Source organism: Meriones unguiculatus, chromosome 5 (assembly GCF_030254825.1).
Source record: "Meriones unguiculatus strain TT.TT164.6M chromosome 5, Bangor_MerUng_6.1, whole genome shotgun sequence".
Lineage (NCBI taxonomy): Eukaryota > Metazoa > Chordata > Mammalia > Rodentia > Muridae > Meriones > Meriones unguiculatus.
Genome location: NC_083353.1, coordinates 43371497 through 43390151, shown reverse-complemented (window position 1 = coordinate 43390151; position 18655 = coordinate 43371497).

The window sequence follows — 18655 nt, the reverse complement described above, 5'->3', positions numbered from 1 at the left end:
TGGGGTCTCATCATACTTCAGACTCGACACATACACTCGTGGAGACCATTGTCCCCACCTAGGACAGGAGCGTTGGAACTTACACAAACATCAGCTAACCTGTGACAACCCAGGCCCAACAACAAAGCACTAAGAGGCTTGGGCAGTATATGTGGAGAGGGATGGTATCCTCTGGACTGCACTATGGGCCTCTATGTGTGAGTAGGCCTAACTCAGTTCCTACAGAGCAAAGCCATTAGGGCCAATGTTGTTGCCTTGACCAAGCAGAGGAACCACCAAGCTGAGATTAGGGCCAGCACCAGCACCAGGCTAATCACTGGACTCTGCCTTATCAAGCCATCTGACTTGCCTTCTTGCCTATCCCTTCCTCTACCTTCCCTTCCCTCACCTGACTCTGTATCACAGATGCTGCATCTCCCAGGATGCCTTGCCCTCCACCCACCTGACAGGTCTGCCTTGCTGGCTTCCAGCAGCTTTTTAGACAGTGGCCTGTGTTTGTCATAAATCCAGTTCCTGCTAAACTGACCTCTCTTCCGTGGTCCCAGATCTCTCCAAGAAGTCTTTATCTTGAGATGGATGCTGCCAGGTGCCCTGGTCTCGGCACTCTGGTGACCCTGTGGTACTTTGGGTACTACCGTGCTTCCTGATTCATCCAGCGCCAGCTAGTGAGCAATGGCTGGCGTTAAATCCCTGCTGCTGGTCAGACCTAGAGTGAATTCTGTGCAGCAGAACTCTAGACCATCCTCCTGCAGTAGAAAGCAAGAAAGGGGCGAGGAGGACAGATGTGGCCACTCCACCATGTCAATGTGAGTGGGCACCAGCCCACATTGAGACCTGCCATCCTCTCACTCGCCAGCATCTGGTGCCATTTCTATGTGATCTCTTGTCAGGGCTCATCACGGCACATGGCTGGCTGATGGTCAGGAAAGACGGGGCACTCACTGGCCATGCATCCATACCCTGCTGGCAGTCACAGATCTTCCCTGGGGCCTGCAGACCTCTATAGCCCACGCTGTCTTCTCTGGCTGCCCAGACCTTTCCAACAGACACTGGGGAACATTCAGCCAGGCTCCATCGGGCCCCTGGGAGAGGCAGCAGTTGGCAGTCAGAAATTAGCTCCCAAGAAATCTCTGCAAAGACAGCCACATGCACACGAACCCTGGAGAGATCTTATTCACACTGTCCTCTGCAGACGCAATCATGTCACCCTAGGGGATGTGCCCCTGGCACTTCGGAGCAGAGGAGGGGAAACTGTCAATGAGCCACAAGACCCCAAGTGGGACAGACCCAAAGGGATCTCGAAGGATCCAGCAAAGCAGGCCCAGGAAAGCAGAGCATCCCTAGGGACAGCAGCTTCCGCTTCTGGTCCCCCAGGTCTTACTGAGTTGCTCTAATGGTCCAGTGTGGAATAATGTCCCTGAGGCAGACACACACATGGGAAATAAGGGCAACTGGAAATGAGACTCACATTATGTTTAGGAGTCAGGGCTTCCTAGTCTGTCCCTGGGGGTGGGGTGGGGGTGCATGGCTTTCTAGTGGAGACTCCTGGCAGCTGCCCTGACTCTCCCAACATGCCGCCCTCCTTGTGGATCCAGGTTCTTCACCTCTTATTCAAGGCGTTGAAATAAAGTTCCACTCAGTTTGCAAACGTAGCAAGGAATCTTTATTCAAAGTAAAGCAAGGGGGCGGGCCGGAAGGACAGACAGTGGGTCACACAGGTGAGGGTGCTCCAATTGCCTGGCTATTATTTAGGGCTTTCTTTTGCGGGGTCCAAGAGAAGGAGAAATTTGGCTAATAGAAGGGAAATTGGGTGGTTCTCTATTTTCATAGACAGAGTCAAGTTACATGATCATTTCCTCTACTGAGAGTGTCCTTTCCCACAATGCATCTGATGTTAATCTTATACATGCCTAGCTGTGTATAGTCATCATGTGGAAAACAAGAGATCCATAGGCAGCAGAGATGGCTCTGTGCTAATGACTACATACGGCTCTTCCAGAAGAGCCAAGTTCAGTTCCCAGCCCTCGTGTTAGGCATCTCAGAACTGCTGGTAACTCTTGCTCCAAGGGATCCGATCCCCAGTTTTGGACTCCCTGGACACTGCTCTAGTTGTGCTCACACACAGACAAACAAAAACAATAAAATACAATGTTTTTTAAAACAGGGTATTTGCCCTGAAGTTTGAGTTTATTGCTCATGCACCCAAAACAGTCTAGAACACATCAACCTACTGCCCATAGTTATCAGTTTTAGTCCTGATCAGGGGTTACTTGCTTGTCCCTGGGCAGTGACCTTGGGCCCCAGACTCTCTGCAGGGAGAATAACAGCTGCGTTGACAGACTGACAGCTCTGTTCCTTAGCCCCTAGCATGTGGGCCAATCCTCAAGCAGCCATCTTGGTGGGCACCAGTGGTCCATCCTGTCCCATGCAGCAACATGTTCACAGCCAGTTTGGCTAGAGATAGGCCTTTACCTAAACCTAAGGTAAGGCACCAGCCTTCACCTCTGGCTGGGGGCCTCTAAGGGCTCAGAGACAAGCTCTGTGGAACAGCTCCAATCCCTGTCTGGTCTGAACAAGCCTCTTCTTTCTTGGCTTTTCACTTCCAGATGGACAGTGACTGGCAGTCATGCTGTGTGTTTCAGGAAGCCCCCTCCACTTGTCCCCAACACACTGAATCTTCTCCCTCTCCCTGGCATCCCACCATACCACCACAGTCCCACCCAGGCCTGGCCTGCAGGACCCGTGCAGAAAGAACCTACCATGTTCCAGGCACAGGGCCAGACCTGGAGCATACAGCAGAGAGCAGGAGATGCCCCAACCTCAAATATGGGTGGCCACATGGAAGAGCTCTGAGCTACAAGGGAAAACACTTCAGCTCCCCTAGGCCTTGAAATGATGTTACTCAGTACACCGCCCCTTCTCTCTCTGACAAGCCTCCTGCAAGTAGGGATGCCCAGAATGCTCAGTTGGCCAGTGGGAAGAAAGAAGCAAGCCTTCAGGCCTCTTCTGTCCACATGCATTCACTTTCTCCTCTGTCTAGCTCTGCTCTTGGTGGCAAAATGGCTGCCACTGTTCCAGGCATTATATCCAGAAATCAAAGGGATTTTTTTCCCTTTCTGATCTCTTTATTTTACCTTTTTTATTTTGAGATAGGGTCTCCCTAAGTTTCCGAGGCTAGCCTTGAATTTGTATATGTATGTAGCCCAGGCAGACCTTGAATTTTCACTCCTCCATCCTCAGCCTCTCAGACAGTCTGCACTGCCAGGTTGGCCTGACTCCTTTTAAAGACATCCATCTGTGGAAGAGTAAAACCTTCCTCTGAGCCAGGCATGGTGGTGCATGCCTTTAACCGCTACACTCAGGAATCCACAGGTGGATCTCCATGAGTTTGAATCCAGCCTGGTCTACAAAGTAAGTTCCAGGTCAGCCGATGGTAGCTGCACAATGTGACTTAGGGTTTCTATGGCTGTGACGAAACACTATGAAACCATGACCAAAAAAACAAGTTGGGGAGGAAAGGGTTTATTTGGCTTACACTTCCACAGCACTGTTCATCACTGAAGGAAGTCAGGGCAGGAACCTGGAGACAGGAGCTGATGCAGAGGCCATGGAGGAGTGCTGCTCACTGGCTTGCTCCCATGACTTGCTCAGCCTGCTTTCTTATAGAACCCAGGACCACCAGCCCAGGAATGGCACCACCCACCATAGATGGGGCCCTCCCCATCAATCACTAATTAAGAAAATGCCATACAGTCGAGAGACGTAGCACACTTCAAGTAATCCCAGCACTCTGGGAGACAGAGACAGATGGATATCTGTAAGTTCAAGGCCAGCCAGGTCTGCAAAGTGAGTCTAGAACAACCAAGACTACACAGAGAAACCTTGTCTTAAATATATATATATATATATACAAGAAAGAAAGAAAGAAAGAAAGAAAGAAAGAAAGAGAAGAGAAGAGAAGAGAAGAGAAGAGAAGAGAAGAGAAGAGAAGAGAAGAGAAGAGAAGAGAAGAGAAGAGAAGAGAAGAGAAGAGAAGAGAAGAGAAGAGAAGAGAAGAGAAGAGAAAAAAAGAAAATGCCTTATAGCTGGATCTTTTGAGGGTACTTTCTCAATTGAATTTCCTCCTTTCAGATGACTCTAGCTCGAGTCAAGTTGACATAAGACTAGCCTGAGACCCTGTCTCAAAAACAAACAAACAAACAAACAAACAAACAAAAAACCCTCCCTTCACCAGATACAGGGCACATGTGAAAACCTCACTAATGTCACAGCTAATGGTGACAACAGTTGTCACTAATGCCTTCTTGCAAGGATATCCCTTCTCAATATTTCTTTCGAATGCTGTCCTGGAAGCACCGCCAAGGTGCTATAACAGGAAGCAGAGGAAGGTGGTGGCTCACAAGGAGACTGAGGCAGGAGTACTGCCATGGGTTGGTGGCTAGCCTTGGCTATGTGGTGAGCTCCAGGCCAACAGAGCACTTCCTACCCAACAGGAGCTCAATAATAAAAAAAACAAAGCATCCGTCAGTGATGGGTACATCTGTGATGTCAGCCATGGGAGGCTGGACCAGGAGAACCCTGAGTGTGAGGCTGGGCAGGTCAACATCGCATAACTCTGTGTGTATGTGCGTACGTGCGTGCGTGCATGCATGCATACATGTGTGCATATGTGTATGTGTGTGCATGCATAAGAGAAAGATAAAGAGACAGAGATGGTTAAACAGACAAAGACAAAACTACATACAGAAAGAGAGCATGAAAGGCAGACACTAGATTTATTATAAAATGTACAACATGACCAAAATATCAAACATGTAATGCATAATAGTAGAAGAGTAGAAAGCAGAAATAACAGGCATACAGACTGAAAGGCCTCACACTGTAGAGGGCCCCAGAGAGTGCAATGCAGAACAGGAAATCAGAGGAGCCTGACAGGATGTAGAGGAAAGGCCAGAATGAAGAAGAGCCGGAATGTTCGTAACTGCTGCGGGTGGACAATGGGAAGTTACCATTTTTGAGCTGGCTTTCCTGGCTTGGTGGCACTTGCCTTTGATCCCGGCAGCTCAGGGGGGCAGAGGTAGTTGGATCTCTGTGAGTTTGAGGACAGCTTGGTGAGTTTCGGGCCAGCTGTATGACATAGTGCGACCCTGTCACAGAAAATAAAAGCAAAATTTGCTGTTAAAACAGTTTAGCGGGTAAAGGTGCTTGCCTACAGCTTGGTGAGTTCATTCGCTGGGACCCGTATGGTGGAAGGAGAGAACCAACTCTTACAAGTCGTCTGTTCACCTCCACATGTGTGCCACAGCACACACACACCACATGTATACACACACACACACACACAAGAATGAAAGGGGGGTGGATCTCAGAGATCCAGACACACACAAGAATGGAGAGATAGAGAGGGAGAGAGACAGAGACAGACAGAGATGGCTCAGAAATCCAGAGCCCTGGCTGCTCTTGAAGAAGACCCAGCTGGGATCAGCACCCACTTGGCAGTTCACAATTGTCTGTAACACCAGTTCCAGGAGATCCTGCATCCTGTTCTGGCTTCTACCTGCACCAGGCACACATGGGCTGCACATACACAAACACATGCAAATATTTATACACACAAGATACCGATAAATAAGTCTTTAAAGAAAATCACTACGGAGGCATGGCGGCACAGCAGTGGAACCCCAGCGCTTGAGGGGCTGTGGCAGGAGAGTCATAGTCCAAGGATGGCCTGAGCCATGATGGGAAACCTTGAGTCAAAACAAACGCAAGTGCTTGTTTATTATAATAATATCAAGTTTGAAATACAATAAAAACCTGCATGCTAAAAAAACTCATAGCTATGACTAGAAATCAAAGGCCTAACTGAACAGAAGGTGACGTTACACCTTTGGACTGGAAGGTTGGGAATAATTAAAATCTTCATTCTTCCCCTGAGCGATCGATGCTTCGAGGCCGCTCTAACCAGGGCGCTGAGGTGCTCTTTGTAGGCACTGGGACCCTGATTATAAAACTGTCATGTGGGGGTAACAGCAGTGCGACAGCTGGAGGGAGTCTGCAGAAGGAGGAACAAAGAGGACCCCAGCAGAGACCCCCCAATTTTCCTCAAAGCTGTGTGGTGAAGGGTGGCCTAATATAGGGACTGATTGATCTGGGGGCCAGAATAGAGCCCAAAATAGATCCAAGCGTTTATGGGCCATCGATCCTTTACCAAGGTGCAAAGGAAATTCAATGGAGAAACGCGTCTTCCAGAAAATGGGGCTAGAACAATGAACAGCCACGAGCTTAAGGAGGAGGGAGAGGGAGGAGAAAAGGGAGTGGAGAAGGGAGGCAAGGAGGGAGCCGACAGGAAGGAGAATAAATTCAAGCTGGGGGTACGGTTGCTTAGTTGGTTGGTTTGTTTGTGTTGCCCAGGCTGACCTCACACTGACTTGTAGAAATCCTCCTGCCTCCATCTCACAAATTCTGTGATGACAGACATGATCCGCTGTGCCTGGCTACAAGCTGTAAAATGTGAGAGAACTAACACAAGTCTACAAAGAGCAAAACCTCCCAAGGAAAATGTAAGTAAACATCTCAGACCCCAGGTCTAGAATGTCTGAAGAACTCTCAAAGCTTGGGTAGAAGAAAACAAAACCCAATTCTATGAGCACAAGGAAAAAAAAATTTAAAAACATACATGAAAACAAGCCAGGTGAAATGGTGCAATGTAATCCTAGCACCCAGGAGCTAGAAGCAGGAAGATCAGGAGTTCACGGACAACCTCAGCTACATAAGAACCTGTTTCAAAAAAACAAAAACAAAACCAAACAGCAAGCAGAAAGAGATTAACTGATATAGGAGCAAGATTGAAAGAGACGCTTCATCAAAACAGGTATAAAAATAAAAGAAGACACAGCAAATGAGACACACCTGAGACAGGACATTCTGGTTACAATGGCTGAATATCAAAACCAGCTGCCAAGCCCCAGTGGAGCAACTAAGCTTCAACATGCTGCCAGGAGGCACAGGAGGACTCTGCTTAGGGAAATAACTTGGCAGCACTCATCAAGTTAGACATACATGGCGGCCAGGCGATTCTGCCCTAGCTACTCTAGTACTCAGCAGGTGGGAAGAGTGATGACATGGGGGCCCAGGGTGATGATGGTGATGTCCACACTGTGTCTTCAGTGTCCTGGTGACAGGCAGCTGGATGTCCCCGTCAAAACTCACCAAGCTGTGCTCCAAGAGGTGAACACAACTTTAGTACAAGACAGACAGGAAAACTAAGATGAGGACATGTCCCGGCCGCACCCTGGTGGTGCCCTATCCCACATCTCGCTGCTGGTCTGCTGTGTTTGCCAAAGCATCCTTGGTAAGAGTAGTTGGGATGCCTGGCTTGATTTAGAACATCAGAAATTGCTGGTGTGGGAGGTGAGGAGGGATTGATTCTTGTACACACACACACACACACACCTTATTTGGTAGAGGCCCACTTAGGCCAGGTTGGTGGGTCTGGCATGATGGAACACACAGATAGGTTAATTAAGATTCTTAGGTGCAAGGCATTGTGGGAAGGCAGCAGTGCTGTCAGGGTCAGACCTGGGAGAACAAGGGGTCAGGGAACTTTCTCTCAGGAGGTGATGTGGATCACGGACCCCAGCGTCAGACACATCCAGCTTCACAAAGATAGAATGTGGAGAGCAGAAAGTTCCCACAGCCTGCATCTGTCCTGTGAGCAGAATGGGAGTGGAGATCCAGGGCTGCTAGGTGTGCTGCAGAGCCGGACCAGCCTCAGGAGCCTCCTCATCCAGGACAGCAGGATTCCAGCCACCAGAAGATGACCCAAGTTGTATGGAGAATGGAGAGGAGGAAATATAGGATACGAGGTTGGAAACATAAATGGGGGGGGGGTGCTGAGAGGGCTGAAACCTGGGGGTGTCGGGGAATCAATTTTCCTGGAAGATCTGTTTCACACTTAAATCAGGGAAAGAGGAGGAAGCTCACTATTCCCAGGCTCTGAACACTGGGACATGACACCGCCCTCCCTTTGCAGGACCCTGCTGTAAGCCTGCAGCTTCTGGGGCATCCAAGGGATAACTCCCTCAGCCCCTGGAGGATGTGCTTCAGCTTGCAGGTGCATTTATGGACTCAGAGAGGTGGCAGCATCCCCCTTGAGTCATCCAGTGAGCGAGTGGCAGAGACAGAGCCCCCGTCCACAGCCTGACAGAGCTGAGTGCCTGACAAACGTGAAGAGCTTGAGGTTTTGTTGGTTAGTTTTTGTCGCTTCCCCCTCTCGTTTTCATTTTCATTTCCACTCTGCAAAGGCTCTGTAGACACGAATCCCCAGTACCCTCCAAGAGCCAGCCTCCCCTCCCCCCCACCCCTCAGCAAGCTGTCCAAGCTACTTTGGCCCAGGGTCCCCTCAGGATCCCACAGACACATCTCTGCAGTATTTCCAAGTGGCAGAATTAATAGGGCAATTCCCCCGTGCAGAACTGAGCTGGCTTCTATGCTAAATTAGCATAGATAAATATTTTTGAGAGAGGAGAGAAAATAATGCATTTTGCAATAAGGCTGGAGGGCAGCCCCCTCTCGGGCCCCATCCCCTGAACTTGGACAGAATGAATTTGCACCTGGCGTAATTGAAGACGCCATGGTCCCCCGTGCCTGGGAGCGGGACCTAGCCAAGCGGATAAATTCCCTCCACTTGTGCAGAGCTAACGGTTGTCAAGAGGCTGAGCCCAGGGGAAGGTGGGGGAGGGGCAGACAGGGCTGGAGAAGCAGGTGGATGAGTGAAGACAAAGACTTCAGGGCACACATATCAGCACATATGCAGCAAACACATGTGTGTGCAAGCAACACGCACACAGAGGCAGCCACTCAAACAGCCACACCTGACCTGAATCAGGCTCACCCTACATAATGGCGGAGCCCTGTATGATCTGTTATCTGCCCCCGTCAGCTGCCAGCGGGGTGTGATGCTCTCACTCTGTTCCCAGCCCCGTGGAAACTAGGGAGAACTGGAAACTCATCAGCGAATGGTCCTCAGGCCCAGACTCACGATATGGGCCTCCCCTGTGGCCACCCCCACCTCTGCTCTCCATCCTGCCGGTCATTGTCTCAGCCTTGTTCAGGCCTGTCCTGTGAGTCGGGATTAAGCTCACCAATAGCCTCTGTGCCTGCAGCGTCTCTCCCTGAGATGCCCTTCAGTCAGTAAAAACACTTGCCACACAAGTATCTGAGTTCGGTTCCCCAGCACACACATGAACTGTTAAAACACAATATGGAGAATATAGAAGACAGCCAGTGTGTGTGTGTGTGTGTGTGTGTGTGTGTGCTCTTTTAGAGGATTCAGGTTCAATTCCCAGCACCCACATGGTGTCTCACAGCCATCTGTAGCTCCATCTCCAGGACACCTAACACCTTCTTCTGGCCTCCAAGGGAACCAGGCATATTTAAGGTACACAGGCATATGCAAGCAAAACACATAAAATAAAGGGAAAAAGAAATACAAGATTTTTAAGTTGGCTGTAAACAACCTTGCCCCCTACTTCTAAGCACCTGTCTACCCCTGAGCCCCGAGCCTCTGGGTTTCTGGTTACCACTGGCACCAGGTGTGGCTTGGCCCTGCTGATGGGCCGGGTCACTTCAGACTAGTTCAGTGTATTTCAATTACTATCCTCCACTTAGACTGGGAACACCCTCAACCCCCACACCTAGGTAATAGCCAGGTCTTCTGAAGAGACACCTTAGAGGCCATAAAGCCACTCACGCTCCCTTTCTAGCCACACCCCCATGAGTCCAGTCCTGCTGGGAGGCAGATAATGGACACAAACCAAGGAGAATGTAGCTGGGCCACAGACAGGGTCAGCCGGAGACCTGAGAGGAGCAGCAGACCTGGAGGCTGGCACTGCCCAGGATTCCAGAAACAGCAGTGTGGCAGTGTGGTGGTGTGGCTGTGGCTGGACCTGGCAACACTACCTCCAGGTTTGGGAGGATGCAGCAAGGACCCTCTTAGGAAGAGGAAAGGCTGTGTCAGCCCTCTATGCTGGCCCCAGAGCCCAGGTCTGTCCAGGCCACAAGCTCTGCCTGGGAAGACGCCTTTCCTCCAGCCTGGGCTCTCTGTGACTGTCACCCTCAATAGGTAGAAATTGATCAGAATTCCTTATGATCCCTCCTAGAGCACACTGTAAGCCACGTGATTCCCCTGTTTCAGAACACACCATTGGATGAACACGGTCGTGAGGTCAGGGAAGGAAGAGACCAGGAGCCAGTGTGGGAGGCCACAGATGCTCTGATAGTCTGTCAAACTTCCCTTCCCTCAGGGCAGGGACCTGTAAGGATAGCAGGGGCCTCTGCTCTGAGTCACTGTCTGCCCAGCTGGCTATGTACCCAGGGGACTCTGGCATCAAATGCCATAAGAGTCCAGGGCATCTCATCTGGGACATAAGACCACACTTGGCAAGACTTTGCCGCTTGAGCGGAAGGTCCAGGGAGGGCTCTGGGGACACAGGGACTCCAGGAAGCTGAGGTTCAGAAGGGCCTCTGGTGATTCAGGCTTCCGAGAGGCAGAGCTAGGTCTGCTGGCCCAAATCAGCAAGCCAGCCACTTCCATGAGCCACGGGAGAGACCAAGGAGATGGCTCTCGGGGCCAGGCCCCTCTCCATCAGGCATCAGCAGCTCTCTGCTGCTGAGTCTATAGCTAACCAGTCAAGAAACCTGCATCTCAGCCAGGACTCGGCTGAGTGACACGCTCAGAGGCCAGGGGGCTCATGCTACACACAGCCTCAGTAAGCGCCTCTGCCACCACCCTGGAGTTGGGATACCCACCCATCCCACCCTGCTTCTCCCAGCGATCCCTCTGGTGCCAACGTGTGGCTGGAAGATCAGCTTGTAGAAGGATGCCATCCTTGAACATGTGTTATGTTCACTCCATGGTACTGTTTCCTCTGGGAGCCCATTGGCGTTCAGGAGACCAGGTCGAAATCTATATGCATGCATGTGCAGAAAGGCTCCACCAGCTTTGAGGTCTTGGACTCTGTAAACTTCCACTTTGCCTCTGTCCAGTGGGCGCCAAGGGTGGCTGGGAAACTCAGAGGTGTGTACAGTGCCATGGCACACAGCATGAGTGACTGAAATCCAGCAAAGATGATGTGCCTGCCTTCCTAGAAGAGTGCAGGTTAGAATAGGTGGGAAGGTAGATATGTGCCCTTCTGACTCTTGGAAGGAACACGGCCTAGGGTGGATAGACTTGATTTCAGGAACCACAAGAAGAAAAGGAAAAGAAAACCAACAGAGGAAGTCAGTGGCAGGAAGAGCCTGTGTCCTGGCACAAACAGTAATACCCATCCTTCAGGTGCATGTGGTGGCATGGGACTCAGGGCTGGGGGGGGGGAGGGCAAAGGAAGGGCTTGGACCCCAGTGAGCAGGCACATTCCACCAGGGTTAGCTGTCCATGCTGGGTTTTCTAGGCAGCATGGGGCTGGGTTCTCCAGGAGTTAAGGGAGGCTGAGCAGCACCACGCTGCAAAGTGGGGACATTCTTGGAGAGAGGGGTCAGAGAGAGAGGGCTCCTCCTGCTGCTGAGACAGGAGGCTGCTAGATCTGCCCACCCAGACAGCCAGCAGACCAAAGTTAATTTGGGGTCTCCACAGTAAGCAGGCTTCCTAAAACCATGGTTAAAGGACCTCTGCCCGTGCAGAGCTCACTGGCATGGGGATCCCAGAACCCTCCAGCTCACATCTAGTTCCAATGTGATTCCCATACCCAGTCTGCAGGCGAGGTGTGGGGAGAAGCACCCAGGGGCGACTGAGGAAACTGGCTTCTTCGTGCCAGACCCACTGTGAGTGGTACCAACAGGCTTCTCTCCTCCTTTCCCTCTTGCTTCTCAGCATTCTCCATCCACTATCTAAGGAGGGAAGGTCAAGGCTCGGTGAAGGTAAGTGACAGGCAGTATTTTGAGTCCTGGTGAATCCTGGTGCAGAGCCCCTGAGCCAGGCTGGTTCCTCACAGGGTCCTGCCTCCAGGCCAGATGATGCCAGGGGCACCCTAGACCAGAGACAGCAGCCAACCATACGAAAGAATCTCTCCCAGGCATGTATTAACTGGAATTAAGGCTGATGCCAGGGCTGGGACCCTAAACCAGACAGGACCCTTTTCTGGAGGAGTTCAAGGAATGGGGAAGCCCCAAGCACACAGCCAATGGCAATCCCAATCTGGGGTACTAATGAGCTACAGCGAATGCTACAGAAGGCTTCCTGAGGCAACAGAGGTCCGTCCTCCCCTCCCCAACCCCCGCCCCACTGCCTCCCGAGGGAAGCTTGGTCCCGGAGCATGAGAAACTAAGGACTACTCTAGCAAAAGAAACAGTCCTGTGGGAGAGAACACTAGAGCATATCCATGAGCTTTTGCTACATAATGAACTTTCCCAGATCTCAGCAACTTTTTTCATAGGTCTTTTTAAAAAATATTTTTATTTTTATTAATTACAGTTTATTCACTTTGTATCCCCCCCTGTAGCTTCCTCCCTCCTCCCTCCCAACCCCACCCTCTCTCCTCACCCTCCCTCCCAACCCTACTCTCCCTCCCAACCCTACTCTCCCTCCCTCTTCCCTACCTTTGCCCCTCCCCCAGTCCACTGATAAGGGAGTTCCTCCTCCCCTTCCCTCTGATCCTAGTTTTATCAGGTCTCATCATGAATGGCTGCTCCCCTCCTCAGGGGGAGGTGATCAAAGAGTAGGCCAATTAGTTCATGTCAGAGACAGTCCCTGTTCCCATTACTATGGAACCCACTTGGATACTGAACTGCCATGGGCTACATCTGTGCAGGGGTTCCAGGCCATCTCCATGAGTGGTCCTTGGCTGTAGTATCAGAAAAGACCCCTGTGCCCAGACTTTTTGGATCTGTTGCTGCTGTCCTTGTGGAGCTCCTGTCCTCTCCAGGTCTTACTATCTCCCACTTCTTTCGTAAGATTCCCTGCACTCTGCCCAAAGTTTGGCTATGAGTCCCAGCATCTGCCTTGATACCCTGCAGGGTAGAGCCTTTCGGAGGCTGTCTGTGGTAGGCTCCTGTCCTGTTCTTCTCAGCAACATTTGTTCATTTGTTTGTTCTTTCTAGACAGGGTTCCTCTGTGTACAGCCCTGGCTATCCTGGAACTAGCTCTGTAGACCAGGCTGGACTCAAACTCACAGAGGTCTGCCTGCCTCTGCCTCCCAAGCTCTGGGACTAAAGGCATGCTCAGCTTCAACAACTTAAATCAGCACAATTCACTGTTTTTCCTTGTTCTGTGAGTTGCCTGAATGGTTCTTTCGACTCTTTGTTCTTCTGCTGGTCCATCCTGCTCTGGCCACAGAGTTCACCCTCACTCCACTCCCTCTGACCTCAAGCTAAAACCCCAGTCGGGCTCTGGGCTGCACTCTGATGGGTGGGGACAGCTGGGCAGGGCTTCTCAAGATGCCAGGGAGGCTGGAGCTGCAGCTGCCATGCATTCCTAGTCTCCATCACTGCAGCTGCATTGCCTCTGTCGCTGGGCGAACAGGAGGATGGGAAGCCAGGGAGTAGAAATAACACACAATTTAATCTCCCCAAATCAACCCATCTTGCAAAGGAGAAAAAAAAAAGAAGAAATAAAACAAAGAGTCCAGGCCAAGGCTGACCTTCTGTTTACATTTTCCTTGGCAACTGAGAAATAATTGCTGGTCTGCAGGGCCCTCCCCTCCCCCATCCTGTCTCATCCTATTCAAGCGCGACCAGGGATGACACTGGAATCTTGAACCACACTAAGTGGTTACTATGGTGTCAGGCTGAAATCGTGAATCTCAGCGGCTGCCAGCAGGGAGGCGTGGAGCCAGGGCAGTCTCCGCTGAAGCTGGTGATTGGGGGCCTCGCCAGTTAATAGCAGAAAAACTGTGCTCGAAAGAGTGGGGCACTGAGAGACACAGTCAGAGCAGGTGCGGGACCAGACTCAAGTCTGAGGCCTGTCCTATTCCCCGAGCCTCACGCTGTCCCTTCTGCGCTTTCTCCCTCCATCCCGTGGCCACCAGGAGTGCACAGGCCCCAGCCCAGCCCTCTCCACTGAGGTCTAGAGCCTTGGTGCTCACCCAAGGGACTCTACAGAAGGCTGCTTGGGTACCATCCTCCATTCCTTCTTCAGCTCCACAGAGAACCACTGGCCAATCCTGCCAGACTCACACTCTCACCTCCACCGTTCCGTCCCACCTCCAGACAGTGACCCTAGTCTGCTCTGACCTTGACCCTCACATTCTTCTCATCACCCTGCCTGGGGAAAATCTTCTGAAGAGCAAAGCCAATCTTGTCCCTGTGCCTTCCAGCTCTACTCTCATTTGTGACACCAACCATATCACTCTAGCCATCCTGGCCTCCCAACTGTTCCCTGAACTGGCTGGCTTGCTCCTGCCCCAGGACCTTTGAATTGGCCATTTTTGCACTGGGACCACTTCCCAACTTATTATTGAGGCCTTAGGTGTCAGTTCACAAATCTTGATGCACTAGTCCACTCCCAGGTTGCTTAGGCACCTATGATGTCATCATTGGTCACCGCAGCCAGGGACCCAGGATAAAAGGACCCCTGCCTCTTCTCTCTCTTATTTTCCTCTCTTGCTCTCTCTGCTTTTGTTTCTCTGTCAGGGAACCCCTCCCCCACCATTCTTTTTTTCCTTCCCTTTCTCCCTCTTCTCCTCTCTCTCACCACCCCATCCAATAAATTCTTTCATATCAGATCTGTTGTATGTGGCATCATTTTATAATAAATACTAACATTAGGGATTTCCTATTTGCTCACTGCTGTAGTCTTCGTGCTTCAAACAGCACAGGGACTAATGAATGAATGAGTGAGTGAATGAATGAATGAATGAATGAATGAACGAACGAATTAATGAACTAACCATTTCCTGTTTTGTGGTCCCCATCTTCTCTGTCTTTACTATGAGGACCTAGCCCATCAAAAGAGGGAATCAGAGGCTTTCTAAAAAATTCCCAGCCCAGTTATGTTTAACCCACCCCATGCTGGACCTATGACTCATGAACTTACCTTCACTAACAGTGGGAAGACTGAACACAGGGTCCAGGGTTCCCAGCCAAAGATCACCTGTTTTTCTTAAAGATATGGTAGAAATTCCCCATGAAACTGCCCACCTGGGGTCCGTCTTTTTCTCCTCATTTCTTTCTAGCTTCCTTTCTCTGTTAGGCTGCCCTCTTCGCTCTCTTTGGGGATAGATCTGTTCTTTATCCCCCCCCACCCTACCCCACCCCTGACTCATCCTGATTCAGTGTGGACCCCAGTGTTCCTGGCTGTGGACTGAGGCTGGACATTGAGGCAGGAAACTACACAAAATGATTTACAGCACTCTGAGGTCTACTCTCCCCCAAGACCACCCAGCAGAACCCCACTGCTGGCCACTCACAGCTGTCCAGAGGACCAGATCCAAGGAGTGGAGCCATGAGGATGGCGTGGGTGGAGGGGGGTGGGGATGTGTGGGAGGGTGGAACACAGCTTCCCCAGTATAAGGGCATCCTGGCTGGCAGGGCTGGGACGGAGCTCAGTGGAGACTTCTCCCTTGCACAGACCCATTTCTTCCTAAAAATGCCTACATTGCTTTTGATGATCAGATTTACTGGCAAGATTTGGTTTTTGTGCGTCCCTGTGTTTTAGCAAATAGTGCAACCGGAAGGCCCCTTCATGCTCATGGCTAGTGTGTGTTTCCTTGCTCAAATGTGCCAGTTTTGTTTAGTTTATCTGTTGTTTTCAAACGCATTCTTTCATTTTTATAGCGAGAGCCCACCATTGTTTTATTCTATTTCATTAATTCCTGCTCCTTTTCTACATTAATTTCTTCCATTGGCTTTCTCTGGATTTATTTTGATGTTCATTTCCGCGCTTATTGAGGTGAAAGCTGAATTCTTTTCAATCTCTCCTCCTTCTAATGACTGCATTTACAGCTATTCATTTTCCTCTAAGTACCGCGGCTTGGGCGGTATCCTGGGGGCTTTTATGGAGAGCCTTTATTGTAGCTCATTTCTAAATTGTTGATAATTCAGTTTTGATTTATTGTTTCACTCACATTATTTAGATTTGTTTTTAAATTTCCAAGTGCCTAGATTTAGGGATACTGTCCTCTTGTTCATTTCCAGTTTTATTTTCATTGTCTGAAAAAACAAAATGTGTCTAGCATGATCTTTTAATTTTTAAAAAAAAAAGAATTGGTCTTAAGAATCAAAGATAGTATGAAAAATATTTTTTTCCCTGTTAAAATAGTCAATCAGTTCCAAAATGCAAAGAATCAAACATAAGAGTTCTTCTGCAATTACACTCATTCTCTCTGGCTTCTTTGTCCTGTTCGTCTGGAGGTAACCTTTGTGAATAGTTCAGAAGGGTTGTTTCAATTCTATTTTTTAAATTTACGTATGCATTTGTACATTCAACCTTAGAGCTTTTTTGCTTTTTTGCTTCTACTTCAGGCTCTTGTTGGAGAACCCTTGCTCTTTGTTACTTGTAGCCTCCCCTCCCCCAAATAAACACACTCCTTTACATTCGGACAGATGCACACAGCTCTGTCAGCAGCTCATAACTAATCTCCCATTTATAGGAGTCAGTTTTTCCATGCTAAAAACAGAAGCCCCATGGCCATCTGCTTTATAAGGAAAATGGGTTTATCTAGTTCACAGTGCTAGCGGCTTGTGGGACGCTGCTGGATAAGGTCGAAGTCTGATGTTTCCAGATAGCCTCTGAGCTCAGTCTAGAACGGTGGACTCCCTTTCCCAGCAGGGTGCCCCTGGGGATTCCTGGATAAACCCTACCCTCAGTTGTACCTGGAGATTTCCCCCCACCCACTGTGTTCTCTTCTTGTGATAGGACCCTGCATGTGTATGAGGTGCTACTGTAAATTACTACATGTAAATCAAGTATCCCTAGCACCCCTAGCCCCAGGGAATCAAACACATCTGCCCTCAAAACCCCACCCACTGCCAAAGGTTTAGAAATCCCCGATTTCACACAAAATAAAAGTGCTGAATGCTGCATGATACCATCAGCTTTCCGCCATCCCCCCTCCTCCCCCCCACCCCCCCCCACTTCCACCCCAAGATCCGCCATTTTTTTCTGGGAAAGGGAGGGCTTCTCTTCTCCCTGGAAATTGAACTCCCAGGGCTTAGCTGCTGGCCAGGCTGGCTGGAGCCTGCCCTACCACCAGGCCATGAGCTTGCTGACCACTGAGGAGGCACCCACTGGGCCTGGGCCCTCCCTCGGCCTGCCAGACCCTCCTTCTGGCAAGTTTGAGGTGTCTTCCAGCATCCTCTGCGGTGCTTAGCACAGCAGCTCAACCAAGGGGCTGTAACACTTTGGTATCGCCGAAGCTTTAAAATGCTGCAGATTCCATTACCACCAGAAATCTCATTTTAAAAGCACTAACTAACGGTAACACCTGGTGGAAAACTCACTTCCGCCTCCCCCGGTGAGACCTGAAGCCTTGCCTGGCACACAGCCCCCCCCCCCAAAGTGCTCTAGCTGTTCCTGAGAGAAGCGGAACCTCAGGTCTCGGGGTCCCTCTGTTCTTCATCCAGAAGCCTCATCCCAGACTACTGCCGGACAAAGAATGACAGTGGCTGGAAGTTCAAACAACGGTCTCTGTGACTACAAATAGTGATGGGAATGAGCATGAGGTTATCCATGAGGGGTCTCCATCTCTCTACAGAGCCACTGGGATTTGATCATGGGGCCCCGCTGTGCTGATCTAATCTTATCATGTCCCAAAACCCATCTCTAACCACCATAGGCAGTTAAGGTCCCAGCTGGTCACACATTCACTGTAAGATTCTGGACAGACAGATCCTTCATGGACCCCTGGAGACTAAGAATATTGCTGATCACTCTTAGGTCATTTTCATTTTGATGTATCTCTTTTTTTTTAAACATTTGTTTTTGTGTACGTGTATGTCACATTGTGCGGTACCAGCAGGGCCAAAAGGGGGCAATGGAGACCCTGCCTGCTGCTGGAGGGTCTCCAGACCTGGGTGCTGGGGTTCCAAACTGGGTCCTCTTAGAGAGCAGCAAATACTCTTAGCTTCGGGACTACCTCCCTATCCTCAACACCTTCTAACTAGAGTTGTTTAGAGAGGTTTTCACAAACTTAGACTTGTGCAAATCTGAGAACAGGGGAAGACTGAAAATGTCCGCCCTCTTCCTTATCGAATGAGACATAGATTTAAAAGGAAGAAACTGGAGCTATTTCACTTTAAACATTTTCCAAAAGCTTAAATAAAGTATTAATAAATTACAACGATGGTAAAATCAAAAGATTAGCAGGTTGCAGTGAAAGAGCATTAGAACTCAGAGCTTAATGGCTCAACCTATGAATTTATTCTCTCCACTATATTAACAGACTAAAAAGAAAACTCACATGATTGTTTTACATGAGGTAGCTGATGAAATTTGACATTCATTTATGACATATAAATAGATTCTAGGTATAGAATCGGGAGCTTTCTTAATTCAATAGATTTTCCTGCAGCAAACTCAACAGTGAAATTTGAGATGTGTCCCCAAGATTGTCAAGAAGCAAGGGAGCAGGAGTTCATGTCCTCCCAGTTTTTGGCCTGAGAGATACCAGGAAAAGCTAGCAAGAGTTCCTTACCTCCCTAATCTGTGGTTTCAGGATCCTGC